At 39.2% G+C, this 13501-nt stretch overlaps 1 long non-coding RNA gene across 2 annotated transcripts in view; it reads right to left on the bottom strand.

Annotated features, from left to right (window-relative positions):
* Nucleotides 1-13501, bottom strand: part of LOC106505035 (uncharacterized) — a 165651-nt gene that overhangs the window by 31386 nt on the left and 120764 nt on the right. For both annotated transcript variants that reach the window (XR_014816513.1, XR_002347097.2), the window contains one exon: nt 11173-11234. This is a non-coding gene — a long non-coding RNA (uncharacterized LOC106505035). The remainder of the gene's footprint in view (nt 1-11172; nt 11235-13501) is intronic.

Raw genomic sequence — 13501 nt, 5'->3', positions numbered from 1 at the left:
GTTCAGGGACCCAACTTTCTTTTCCTTGCAGCCTTTATTTTCTCTCTTTTGTTAGAGAAAGAAAGGAAAGGAGAGGGAAGGACATAGAGAGGGAGGGAGGAAGGAAGGCAGGTGATGGAATAATTCAAGTGATAATTTTGGATTTTGTCATACAAAGTTTTGTGAAGTGACAGGTCTTGCACTGTCTGTCTTATGACAAAATTCTCTGGTTCTTTGGCTACCTCCACGTTGTTACCACGTTGATACGGATGCCTCACCTCTTTGCTTCCTCAAGCACCCTTCCTACATGGGGGTCGTCTATAAAATGTTTTATCAGGCAGATAAATTGCAAAGCTCATAATTTCTACTGGCATGAAGAAATACAGGATATATATTACTATATAAGTAAGTAAACCAACTGACCATTTATTTTAGTTTGATTCAAGATCCATGTTTTGCAGTTTATTTCTACACATGGTTTTACCTCTACACCAATTTAAGAGGCCTCTGTTAATTCTACTAACTGCTAAAAAGTAGTTAAGTATCCAGTTATATAGCTTCTCCAGAATTTACATTGATTTTTAAGCCCAGCGAAATCCCTTGTAATCTCAAGAAGTTTTCATGGAGGTATTTTCCACTGGTTTTTGCTTTGGGAGCCACACAGCTCTTAGTCATGTCCCTCCACTACCCCAGAGGAAAATTTTCTAACATGTCTCTGTTCTGTTTTCCAGTCTTTCCTAACAAACTTGAGTTAACTGACTTCTGTTTTTTTCCATGACCTTCTCACCCTTGACCAAAGTGTCCTGATTTCAGATTCCTGTTTTCACAAAATTCCATTTCTTCTTTCTCACTCACTTCCTATAGTTTGTCTTGAGGGTCTCACCTGGGTTTCAAGTCATAGGTCCTTTACAACACTAGCTTTTCCTAAAACCGACATTTGTATCAAAAGAGGATCCTGGAGTTCCCATCGTGGCGCAGCGGAAACGAAACTGATTAGGGACCATGAGATTGCCGGTTCGATCCCTGGCCTCGCTCAGTGGGTTAAGGATCCAGCGTTGCTGTGTGCTGTGGTGTACGTCACAGATTCGGCTTGGATTCCACGTTGTTGTGGCTGGCAGCTGCAGCCCCAGTTTCACCCCTAGTCTGGGAAGCTCCATATGCCATGGATGTGGCCCTAAAAAGACCGAAAAAAAAAAAAAAAAAAAAAAGAGGCTCCTACCTCTTTTAATAGAGTACTTTACTTCTCACATACTATGGAGACAGGAGTTTTCATTATAGTCAAACTGGTAGGGTTGTTTGAGGAGTGACATGAAGATCAGGAAGAAAATAATCCAGTGCTGATTTTTATATTTACTAAATCGATGGGAAGTAATTATAAAATTTTAATGAAATTGAACAGAAGAAAAAGTGTAGAAATAAGGGCGATAGCCTTTTCAGATTAGATAACCTCCAAAGAGAGTAGAAACACACCAGAGTTACTATAAGCTTTTTAAAAAGCTTATAGTATGCAAAAGTATGCAATGTATGAGATTCCAATAGAATAAAAGAGAAACTGCATTTCTTTTGATTGAAAGTTATTTTAAGGAGTAGCTTGAGACAACTTCAACTTCACCAATGAAGACAGGTAAGAAGAAGGAATCATAAAAGCCAGGCTCAATTCTGCCATCTCCTGCCAGCAGCAGAAACCATGGATGGTCGGAGACCTGAGTCTGTTCCAGCCCCCAATGCCCATTTAGAGAAAGGTGCAATAGAAGCCACTGAGATAATGCCCAAGAGAGGCAACAAGGCTTGAATCAACACATAATAGATACGAGGTTCAATTTAACCCCATGAGTAATTAAACCAAGCCAAGCTTTCTAATATATCTGTATCTAATAAGTAAAGTCATATTCCACCCCTTTTTAAAGCTTCACCTCTCCTGGAGTAAAAAATTCATTCTATATAACATCTTTGAATGCTTGGTAACATTATGGAAAGATAGTTGTTAACTTTTATCCATTTCCTTTGTGTTTCGTGGACATGAAAGTGATGAACTCTTTACTCACTCTCTAAGGAGGATGAATCTTCAGACATTGGAGTAGCGGACTAGGAACAGCGTTAAAGGTGTTCTGTGTGCTCCACTATTCTTGGGCAACGTTGTCTTTAAAGGACCAAAAAAATGGAGAATGTAACTTTAAAGATTGTATGGTTTTGCCTCCTTGAAAAATGGACTCCCCCCATTAAATTCTTTCTCGAGTTGTATTTTGACAACAAAAACGCATAGCATGCTGTGTTTGTAGTCAACAATAACAGCTCGTGTTCTTATCTGGAATAAAGGGCAAGGATCACATTTTTTATTTCCATTTCTAGATGCCTCCTTCAGTTAGTAAGAAGAAACACTGATAAACTTTAGCCTAGTCACCCTGCAATTATCATGGGTTGCTGATCTCTTGTCTGTTGCTTAGACTTTAAAGGAAGAAGCAAAAATTTTGCAAAGATTGATGAAGAAGTTGTAGTTAAGAGTCCAGGCTTGTAGTCAGGGAAGCACGAGTCTGATTTCTGCTCTATTGCTCATAAATTCTTAACTTGTCAAGCCCAGTTTCCTTCTCCTTAAAAACCTCCCTTATAGGATTGCACTGAGGATTAGCTGAGATCACACAGGTAAAAACTCATAACAGGGCTGGCACAAGACCAATCCTCAATTAATAATTGTTGTCATTATTGGTATAACTATAATCAGTTGCATTTCTGCCTTTGATAGTATAACCATAACCCTCAATCTTTTGTGGTACTTCATGCCTTCAAAAATTTGGGCGTGGGGGGGTGGTGGGGGGCGTTCCCCTCACAGCTCAGCAGTAATGAACCCAACTAGGATCCAAGAGAATGAAGGTTCAATCCCTGGCCCCTCTCAGTGGGTTAAGGATCCAGCATTGCCATGAGTTGTGGTGTATGTCGCAGATGTGGCTCAGATCCTGCGTTGCTGTGGCTGTGGTGTAGGCTGGCAGCTATAGCTCCAATTTGACCCCTAGCCTGGGAACTTCCATATGTTGGTGGTGCAGCCCTAAAAGCAACAAACAAAAATTAAAAATTAAAAAATATTTTTTTTGCTTCTATTAGATCATTTAATTAATTTCATTTAATTTCATAAGCCTCTGGGAAAAGTAAGTAAAATCATCTCCCGCCCTCTCATTTTATAGATACAGCAACTGAGACTTAAAGAAGTCCAGTGGCTTGCCAAAGAGGGCATAGCTGGTTTGGCAGCTGCAATAAGACCCTGAAACTCACACCTCAGTTTTCTGACACCCCTCTAACTGTTCTGAAGAGAGAAGGTTTGCCCACTGAAATGGTTAATCATGCTCAAGCTGATATTAGTGAGATGCATTATAAACCTGGTTAGTTTTACCCTGCTCTTCACACAGCCTAAGGCAGAGGGTTTTAGTTACAAAGAATTTTCTCAACCTCTAAGGAATAATTGGCTGGTAATAATCCATATCCAAACGTCCAAATCAGATGCATCCCTTTCCCACATTTAGGCTGGTTTATAAGCACTGAACCAATGCTTAGACTCTTCACATGTGAAATCCCAAACTGCACCTTGATCTGATGATGCTGCTTTTCCCAAAGACTTCTGTCTACAGAAGGGAGTCAAAACTACATGTGTACACAGACGCCCTTCGCACAGAAGGGATCTTGCTCCGGACACTCTCCTCTCACCACTATTTAGAAGTTCACCCTACAAACCTCTGTCCACACTGCCCCCCTGCCTAAAACATCTTACCCAGCCCCTCCCTCCTCCAACACATGCTTCAAGGCCAAGCTCAGATATCACCTTCTCTGCAAGACTCACTTCACCAATCTCCCTTTCAGGATGAATTGCTTTTTCATCAGCATTTCCACGGCAGCTTACCACATTCCTCTTTATTGCACTTATATTTTATTATCAATATTTGTTTGTGTTTCTAGCTTCTCCACTGCACTGAAGACTCATTATGGGCAAAAAATCATCCATCATTCAACTTTATAGCTCCAGTGCCTAGAATGCAAGTGTTTAACCTATGAAATATACTGAGTCTAAGGCTGCGGGTAGCCTGCTAAAGTTACCTAATATTATACCTCACACTTCTAATAAGGACAGAGCTCAGAAAATCTCCATGTGTCTATTTTGGAAGATTCTACACAATGGCAAGTGCTGATCAAAAGGCAGACTTTTTAATCAAGAGAGAGATTGTACTACACACTGATTAAGAACTGAAATGTGAAGGAATTGATACGCTTATAAATTACATTCCAAAACCACAAAATCTTTCCACTCAAGTTTTCAGCAAACAATAATGAATATTTAAATCAATCAGGGTGCATAATGTATTTAATGCTTTGTCTTTTGACTACTCATTGTATGGCTTTCAGCAAACGGAAGGAATTAAATATTTTTTCTGTCTCAAATCCCAAATAATTGCTAGTGTCTCCGCTGAGCAGATATTAATCACATAATATCAAATATTACAGTCGTTTTGTAGGGAGTGCTGTCCATGGCAGAATTTAGAAGCATGGTAAAGTATGCCCCTTTCAGATAAGATAAAGTCTTTGAGATGTCTTTTCTTAGAGTAGCCTATCATTCTCTTCCCTTCTCCCAACCATGATAAACGAGTAAATTTCATCTTCTCCAATTTTGTTTAAATCTCTTAATTTTCAGTACACTGTAAATCTAGTATTCACCAACTCAAACTTCAAAGAATACATACTCCTATCCTTGAAACTGCAAGGTTTCTCATCATTGTTTTCTTAATGTTTGTTTTTAATTATTTATCTAGGTGCTCAGATTCATTTGGCATTTAGCCCCCCCCATTCTGAAGAAGATTTAATTTTAGAAGTTTTGTGAACAATATTCTCTCTCCAAAATAACAACACACCCAGATGTGTTTATTGAGTCGGTTATATCTCTAAAAGAAACGTCATTTCATGGCAGCTTCCTTGGTAAATTTCTGGTATCACCGTAATCACCGTGAAATGAAAGTTGGTGGAAGAAGGGACGGAAGGTTAGCAAACAGTTGAGGAAAAGAAACACAGGTTATCACATGTTGGAAAAGAATAATCCTCAAGATTCCAAACCTCCACAACTCTTTTTGTCCTTGTGCTCTGTAGTGAATACAGTCTACGTGAGGCAGAAGCAAGCCCACTGTGCTCGTGAATAACTTGCATTCTTAAGCTGGAGAGCAGCCAGTTACCCTGGGACCAAATTCCTGTTTACTTTGTAGTGGATGTGGGAGACAAGCTGCCTGCCAGTAGCTGTTAAGGCAGTAAAAACACAGCCAGAGGCTGTCATAGGGAGGAAATCACAGAGCAAGTTAATTTGCGAACTTCAAGGACAGAGATTAAACGCTGTGCCATGAGGCCCAAAGAGTGGCCCTGTCTGAAAGGAGAAGCATCTGGGCTGAGAAGCCCCTGTTAAAGTTTGGTAAAAATCTTTGCACAATGAGTGGTACCTCATTGTTCTCCTACTTGCTCTTTCTTATAATCAATAGCCTTCAAAGTTTTCTTCCAAAAAGTTATTGATTCACGACTTGGCAGCAAGGCCACTTTGTCTCATTCTGACTCCCCTGATCTCCATGACATTATCTGATCCATAATGAACTAAAGCCAAAAGGACACTGTTTGGGGTTAAATTCTGAGCATCCCACATACAATTTCAAAACCAGGATAGCTCATTATGCTACCGTGCTAACTACGTGCATTTATTATGCAGGTTATGAAGCTGCCATGTGCAGGGATTCAGACTGCTCTGAGGCCTCTTATTTGCACTCAGAACTAGAGTAATTTTTCACCAAAGGGAAAAAGGGAGAACTGTCAAATCCATTAGTTTGCCCATATACACAAATAGTATATAACACTGCTCTACGCCACAAAGGAAAAAGCTTCTTTTTTAATCTTAGGAATTACGCGGTGGCTCCTGGTTCACTAGGACCTCACTGTTATATACTTAGGTCTCATGTTGTGAGTTTTACAATTGTTTGGATGTAACATTTATTTAAAAAAAATTTGGCTCACCTATGGGATGATATTAAACCGATCTCCCATGCCAGGGCTGGTCATATTATATTGTGGTTGTAACGTAGTAGAAAACTGAATGCATCTGCCACATGTCCTATTTTGGAAGACCTGGGAAGTGTTTCTCAATGTTTTATCAGGAAACATGAAAAACAGCCTGCCAGGTCCCAAATCCAGAAGCTTTATCCATTAGCACTTTAAATCTAGGCAGATGGAATGCACACACTGGTGCTGCGAGGTCTGGTGTCTGGGAAAGATAAGCATAACAATACACCAACAGAGGAAACACAGTCAACCAACTGTAATGCTTAAAGCCTTAAAAGGGAGCAATCTTGGTAAGGTTATGTTTTGTCCTCATCTTGCATTTAGATTTATCAGTCAAAAGACACGGCTTTTTTCATCCTTCAGTTCAGATTTTGCCGCAGCCACAGGAACTTGGGATCTGAGCCACGTCTGCGACCTACACCACAGCTCACGGCAACGCCGGATCCTTAACCCACTGAGCGCGGCCAGGGATTGAACTCACATCCTCATGGATACTAGTCCAGTTCATTTACACTGTGCCGCAACAGGAACTCCCTGTTGCCCATCTCTGAGGCAATAAAAATTTGGCGAGATTGCTCAAATCTGTGCATAGTTCAGATGATAATTAAGCCATCTTCCAATTTTTCTCAAGAGTATTCTTTTCTTTTTTTCTTTCTCAGGCCATACCTGCGGCATATGGAAGTTCCTGGGCTATAGGTTGAATCAGAGTTGCAGCTGCCAGCCTATGCCACAGCCACAGCAACATAGGATCCGAGCCACATCTGTGACCTATACTACAGCTCACGGCAACACTGGATCCTTAACCCACTGAACGAGGCCAGGAAGTGAACCTGCATCCTCACAGAAACTATGTCAGGTTCTTAACCCACTGAGCCACAATGGGAACTCCTACTCTTTTCTGTTTTGCATAATTTTCTCTCCAAGAAAAGGACATGGTAATTTTAACGTGTTCCCAGATTACAACTGAAGAAAAAAAGTCAATTAAGCTTCCTAGTGTGGAAGCCTACCATGTTCATTTCTTTCTTTCTTTTATTTCCAAAGTAACATGGAAGCACATGATTCTTCTCATTACTTTCAAAAGTTAGTTCCATTCGGAGCCAGCTGTGGATATCAGACATGAATTTATTTAAATCCTTTTATTTTCGGTAGTTTGTTTATAGTTTTAGCTTGTGACACCTCTTGAGATAATGAGTTCAATATTCCATATGAGGGAAAATCATATTTTTTTTTTATAAATAGAGTTAATAAGCAAGAAAAAGAAAGATCTAGGTTCTGGTTTACTGTCCTGGGGAGTCAGACTCGAATCTGACCTTGAAACAAAGGACCCTGGGCAGCTAAGAAATACTGTTCTATAAATTCACTCTGACTTTACATTTTCTTATATTCTCAGCCAAAATAGTTCTACTTCAATTTTTACTTAAAGCAAAAAAAAAAAAAAAAACATGTAAAATAATAAGCATATTTTAAAAGTAAAAGATGAAGAGGTGACTTCTGAAATGGATCAATATTCATCAATTAAGAGCTTTGTAGGAAATTCAAGAGTTGGGAATTTAGCAGAGAAACGCACTCTATTCTTGCCAAAATTATGAAGTAATGATGTTATTTCACTTGTATTCTCTCTAGTTCTTCAGGACAGGCATCCATGCATCCATCCATCCATGCATCCATCCATCCATGCATGCATGCATGCATCCATCCATTCATCCATTATCTTCCAAAGCACAGTCATTGTGGGCCTAGTATATGCCAGCTACTGTTTGAGTGCTGAGAATACAAAGAATCAGATTCTTCCCTGGAGAGGGAAGGCCACTGAACCAGTGTCGGGTTCTTAATCCGCTTGTCAACTCCAGGCACCATATCATTTTAATTACTAGATATAGCTATAGATAGAAGTGAATGAGGAACCAGCATTAAAAGGGAGATAAAGAGGGAGCAGAGTGGGTTAGAACAACAGGGAGGCAGCATCAAATAAGGGAATATGTTCTACCACTAATTTGCAGAGCTGTCCAAATTTGGGGAAGTCAATTAAACCATGATCTCCAAATTCCTCATCAACAAAATGAGAATAATAATCTCTATTTTACCAGACGTGCAAAATTAGAACAAGGATCTGAATTAGAATGTGCTCAAGAATTAGGCTGCTACTCCCTGTTGTGTGTTTCTCAAGGGCAAGAACTCTGTTTATTCATCTCTGTATCTGCAGCCCCAAACACAGTGCCCACGCAGCACGAAAGTGCAAGGAAGTTGTTTTAACCGTTAGGCCAGAGATTGTCAAGTGGAGATCAGAGAAGGAAGGCATAAAACAAAAGGCAAGGTTGGCAAGGGAAATATAGGTGAATTGTCTGTGTAGCAATTTGTGCAGAAGAAAAACAAAGAAAAGGAAACTGGGAAGGTCTGAGTGGGATGGTCAAAGTGTTATCATAACGCGACACGGTCACGTGATTTGCAGTGACATTGGCATTAAAGACTTTATAAAGGGAAAGAGAGATTCTTGTTGAAAAGGAAGAGTATTGGGAGGAAAAAAAGAGACAGACACTCTTTCTCTTCCCCTATGTTTCTTCTCCATTTATCCAATTTCTGTTCTTCTATCCCACCATACCCCTCTCCTGAGTGATGTTCTTCCCAAGGGCTTGTTCCACTCTGATTTCTAACTCCTCCGAACTCTGAAATAAATTTTTTAAATGATTTCCACCTCTTACTGTACCATATATTCATGTGCTGCTTTCACTGTTTTGCCTCTCCCAGATGCTATGTCAGAGACTACTAACTGTCCATCTAAATCCATTCTCCCCTTCCACCATGAATCCTAGACTCCCTTTGCAGTTGTGTAGCTGAATGAGTACCTTCTTTCCAATGGAAAGAGGGTGAGGATAAGGTACCACTGCCAGGCTGGATGGAAAAACTTCCTATGTCCTTCCATGCTATCCCCACTTCCCAAAGGTGGAATGATGTCAAAGATGAGAAGAAAAACATGTCAAAGATGGATGAGCTTCCCGAGTCTTGGGATCCTGAACAGTTTCATGGAGTGGGGGCCTTCTTGCACGGCAGAATAACCCTCCATCAACTAAGTGATTACCTGAAGGATAAATAAACCTCCTTTATTATCATGATGTAACACTTTGGATCTATTTGTTGTAGCTCATGCTAACACTGACAGGTATCTCTCTTCTTTCCTTTAGATTACATGTCTAACCTTTTCACCCATCCCACCACTAAGTTCATACTAGATATGACAAACATTTTATATGTTTTTTCTTTTATTGTTACATTTAAATTAAATAGAGCAGAGGAAAATATCACAGCTACAAATCTAGAATGGAGAGTGGAATTGATGATAAAGAGAAGAATGTAGTAGAAAGATATAATTCTCTGGAAAGAGAGAATCTAGGAGATGTTACAAATATTATTGTTACTATTGTTTAAATTGTATTCCTACGCTATCCAGAACTGTTAACAGAGGCTCAAAAAAAATTTCAGATTTTTCTGTGAGCCCTATTGGTCCTTTAAAAGAAAAACTATATTTTCTTCTGTTAAGACACTTGATATCAGAATTTAAAAAAAAACAACATATTAGACATGATGTCAAGAAGGTCATAAAGTTGAAGAACTAGGAATCCAACAGAAACTACTAAATTGAAGTTTTTCAGTTACAAAGGCCTGGGGCTTTTGTGCCTTTTGATTTCTGTTATGTTCTTAGTAGTTTTAGTTTCTATTACTATATGTGTCAATGATTTAAACTGGCCTTTTACTTACGCTTGTTATTTAATAAAGAAATCTTTTTTTTTTTTTTTTTAGTATTTGGGAGTTCCGAGGCTAGGGGTTGAGGTAGAGCTGTAGCTGCTGGCCTATGCCACAGTCATAGCAATGTGGGCTCCGAGCTGTGTCTGCACCCTATACCACAGCTCATGGCAACGCCAGATCCCTAATCCACTGAGTGAGACAGGAGTTGAACCCTCATCCTCATGGATACTAGTTGGGTTCTTTACCACTTAGTCATGATGGGAACTCCAAGAAATACTATTAAGAAGACCTACTCATCCTCAAATTCCTGGCAGAAATGATTATGATTTCTATAAGCAAAGACTAATAATTACTAGCAATAGGACAGGTAAAGAATGGTGGAAAGCAATTGGTAATAACTCCTCTTAAAATTGGAACAGATTTAGTATCTAAATAGATCTTTTGTCTATTTAACCTGGTACTGAAATGCCCAATATTGCTCAGGCTGCTGCCTAGGATTCAGATGATGACAGGTCTGTATCCAATCTAAAAACAAGCAAATTGGAGAATCCAGAATAGGAACTTCAGTGCTCTTGAAAACGTATTAGCTCAAATATAGATCCTCTTCAATTTCTCACCGCCAGTTCTCATAAAATGCATTGGCATGGGTGCCAAGAAAGGGCAAACTAAAATAACAACAGCAAAAGTCTGAAGCACAAAGAGGTTTGTTTTTCTGTCCCTAGTGTGTGGTGAAAGGGGTCTTCAAGATGTAGAGGTAGAAGTGAGATATTAGACTTCAAGCTATTTAAAATATTTCCACTAAAATTTGGAAATGGGAAAAGTAACATTTGTTGACCTGTCATAAAAGGATCCATTTATCCAAGGTGTGTCTAAAGGGTTGGTGTGGCCCCAGTACTGACTGACTTACCTAAATCCAGAAATGTGATGAGCCTGTGAGATTGTTGAAGGTGAATTTCTCACCAGCACCACCTTATAAGTGTTGTCAATGGCGTGGAGAAAGCATTAGTGTTCGGGTTGCAGAATTGCCTTCTTTGTCACAGAAATCTGATTTTGGAAATATCTTAGATGATGCATTTAAGACCCCTCACTATGTTGATTTCATATTGGAGCCCACATACTTCCTAACCAAGTCAGATTTAGTCTTTCAGTAGCTCAATAAAATACCCCGTCAACTGAAAATGTATCATTCCATGACTCAAAACTTAACTGTTTCCACCATAAATACTGATCAAAAGACCCATAGAAAGTATAGGTTGGTATGCGCTAAAGAACATTCAATTCTTTCTCTATGTTCTGCCCCTCCGGGATTTCTTCTGTTTCCAGCAAGGTCGCTGATGACTGTATAGCATCTGAAAAACTGTGTGGATTTGAATTCCAACTCACCTTTAACTTAGCTTTGAGACCTCAGGATGTGTATTCAACCTTTCTGACCTTGGTTTCTTCACCTGTAAAATGAATTAATGTATGTGCAGTACTGTTTGACATATAATGACACGTCCATAAACCACATCAGTGAGTCCCCAAATAGAAATTCTACCCCAAATTCTGTCTTGTTTAGCCAATTGCTCTAGCTCAGTCACTAGGACACAAAGATTTGATGGGCTTCTTAAACTCCACATGCCCCAAATCAAATATATAGTATTCTTTCTGAAAATAGGTTCTTCTATTGTCTCCACTTTATTTTCTAAACTTGCTATAATTCTCAAATCCAAGGAAAAATTGGAAGCTTGAGTTGCATCCCCAACTTTGGTTTGGCTGACACATAGTTTTATAATTCCTTTTCAGGAGCAAGGCAATTAGAGAGATTACAAATCCAAAATCCTGGCAAAGAAAACCGCATGGAAAATGGATAATTTGATGTTTGTGTAAAAAAGTGGCTTGTCCCAAACCTGCCCCAGAGACTTCATTATTTTTTCTGTACTATTGTTTATTTCTTAGCAAATGGTATTTACATTCATTTATATGCCCCCAAACACAAATAAGTATGGATGCTAAATAATATTATGCCATTAAACTTGTTTAGTGCTCCTTCATTATGTTCCTTGTTAGAAGTTAACAGTTTATGCTTAGTCTCTTAGAAGCAATTAAAAAAGAATGAACACTAAATCCCCCATGAGCCACAGAAATAAATCAGTATGTCTTGATCTCAGAATGAGAAACAAAGACACAACTCATTCCTCAGACCAAAGAAGAGATTTTCAAATGTTAGGAGATCCATTGAAAAGACTGAATCCCTAACTATGAGCTTAGTCTAGAATGCTCAGATTAAATGTCCAACCCTTAATAAAAGATTAGAACCTTACATTTAAAAAAAAAAGTATGAAAAGTTTTTATGATTGAGCTAAGACCCTTTCACATTTGATTTCATCCACCAATAAAAGCACAGATACTTTGTGTTCTTCTTAGAAAATTTAGATGCTCTCTGGGTTAGTATTCAATAAAGGTAGTGCTTTATTTTGAAAATACAGCACTCAAATTTGTCTTCTGGTGTTCTAGAGGCCACCCACACTGGTTTGGATGCTGCTGCTGTCACACTTCCAGGCAGGGCTAAGGCTTCCTGGAAAATTACTCCTGTGAGTTGTTGCTGAGTGTTTAATGCAACACAGAGAAGCCATTCCAAAGCTCAGGGCTGTAAGGCAGGATAAGATATCTCCAGTCTGAGAGTGAGACTAGAACCTAAATATGCCTCCAACAAGACTTAAGGCAGAGCAAGAAGAACCTTAATGTTTCCAACAAATGGAAACCCTACTCTCCCTTCCCCACCACTCTTACCACTTCCTGCCAAATAGCCAAATGAGTTGTTGATAGAATCTCCCCTTTGCCTCTTTTCCCTTTTGGAATAATTAACATTTAGATGTTCTTTCTTGACATAAATAAATTTACTTGCTTCTGAGGCTCATCTGGAAAAGTCCAGCCAAGTCATCAACATTTCATTGGAGTTGTTGTCTCATTTCCATGGCAGAAGGTCACACAAGGAGAATTCTTATGAGCTGTAACTAATTATTCAGGTACAAGGTGAAAAAGAGGGAGGCTAGATTCATATTTTCCTCTTTTGGTCTTAAGTGCACACAGCTAGAATAATCCTACTTCTCTGTTCATTTCATGCTATGATCACAGCTCCATGCAAGGTCTCATCCTTGTTTAATACTTTTTTCTTTTCACCCCATATTCACTTTCCCATTTTCCTCCCTCCTATACAGAAACCTGCTGTTTAATATATGTCAGATATGTATATATCTACAAAATCATCACTACTTACCAAATTACATCCCTGTTACTCCCAGCACAGGTTCATGGGCAAGACTGTTCCCTCCATTTCAAAGAGTGGGACCATCTCTCTAGTTTCAGGGTGTCAATACCATTCCACCCATGCCTCAGAGGTGGGGGTCTTATGAAGCACTGAACCAAAGAGGACTATTTTTGAGAATTAAAATCAAATAGCATTTGCCTTGCTAGGTTTTGGACTTGCTTGCCATCCACCATCCCTTCCTTCCTTCCGAGGTCTCCCTTCTGGAATAGGAGTATCTATCCTACACCTGCTGACTGTTGCATTTGGGAAACACGCAACACACCTGGTTTTACAGTTCACACATGGAAAGGAATTTTGCCTCAGGATGACTCAGACCTCAAGTCTCAGGCACACCTAATAGCAACAATATTTAGAGAAAACTTTGGAGTTCAGAGTTGATGTTATAATGAGTTAAGATGTTGG

The sequence above is a fragment of the Sus scrofa genome, chromosome 9 (genome assembly GCF_054392235.1).
Source record: "Sus scrofa isolate SSC_HxYL_T2T_F1_AM1 chromosome 9, Sscrofa_HxYL_maternal_Yorkshire_Landrace_v2.0, whole genome shotgun sequence".
Taxonomy (NCBI): Eukaryota; Metazoa; Chordata; class Mammalia; order Artiodactyla; family Suidae; genus Sus; species Sus scrofa.
This window is presented reverse-complemented; position numbering and strand designations above follow the sequence as displayed.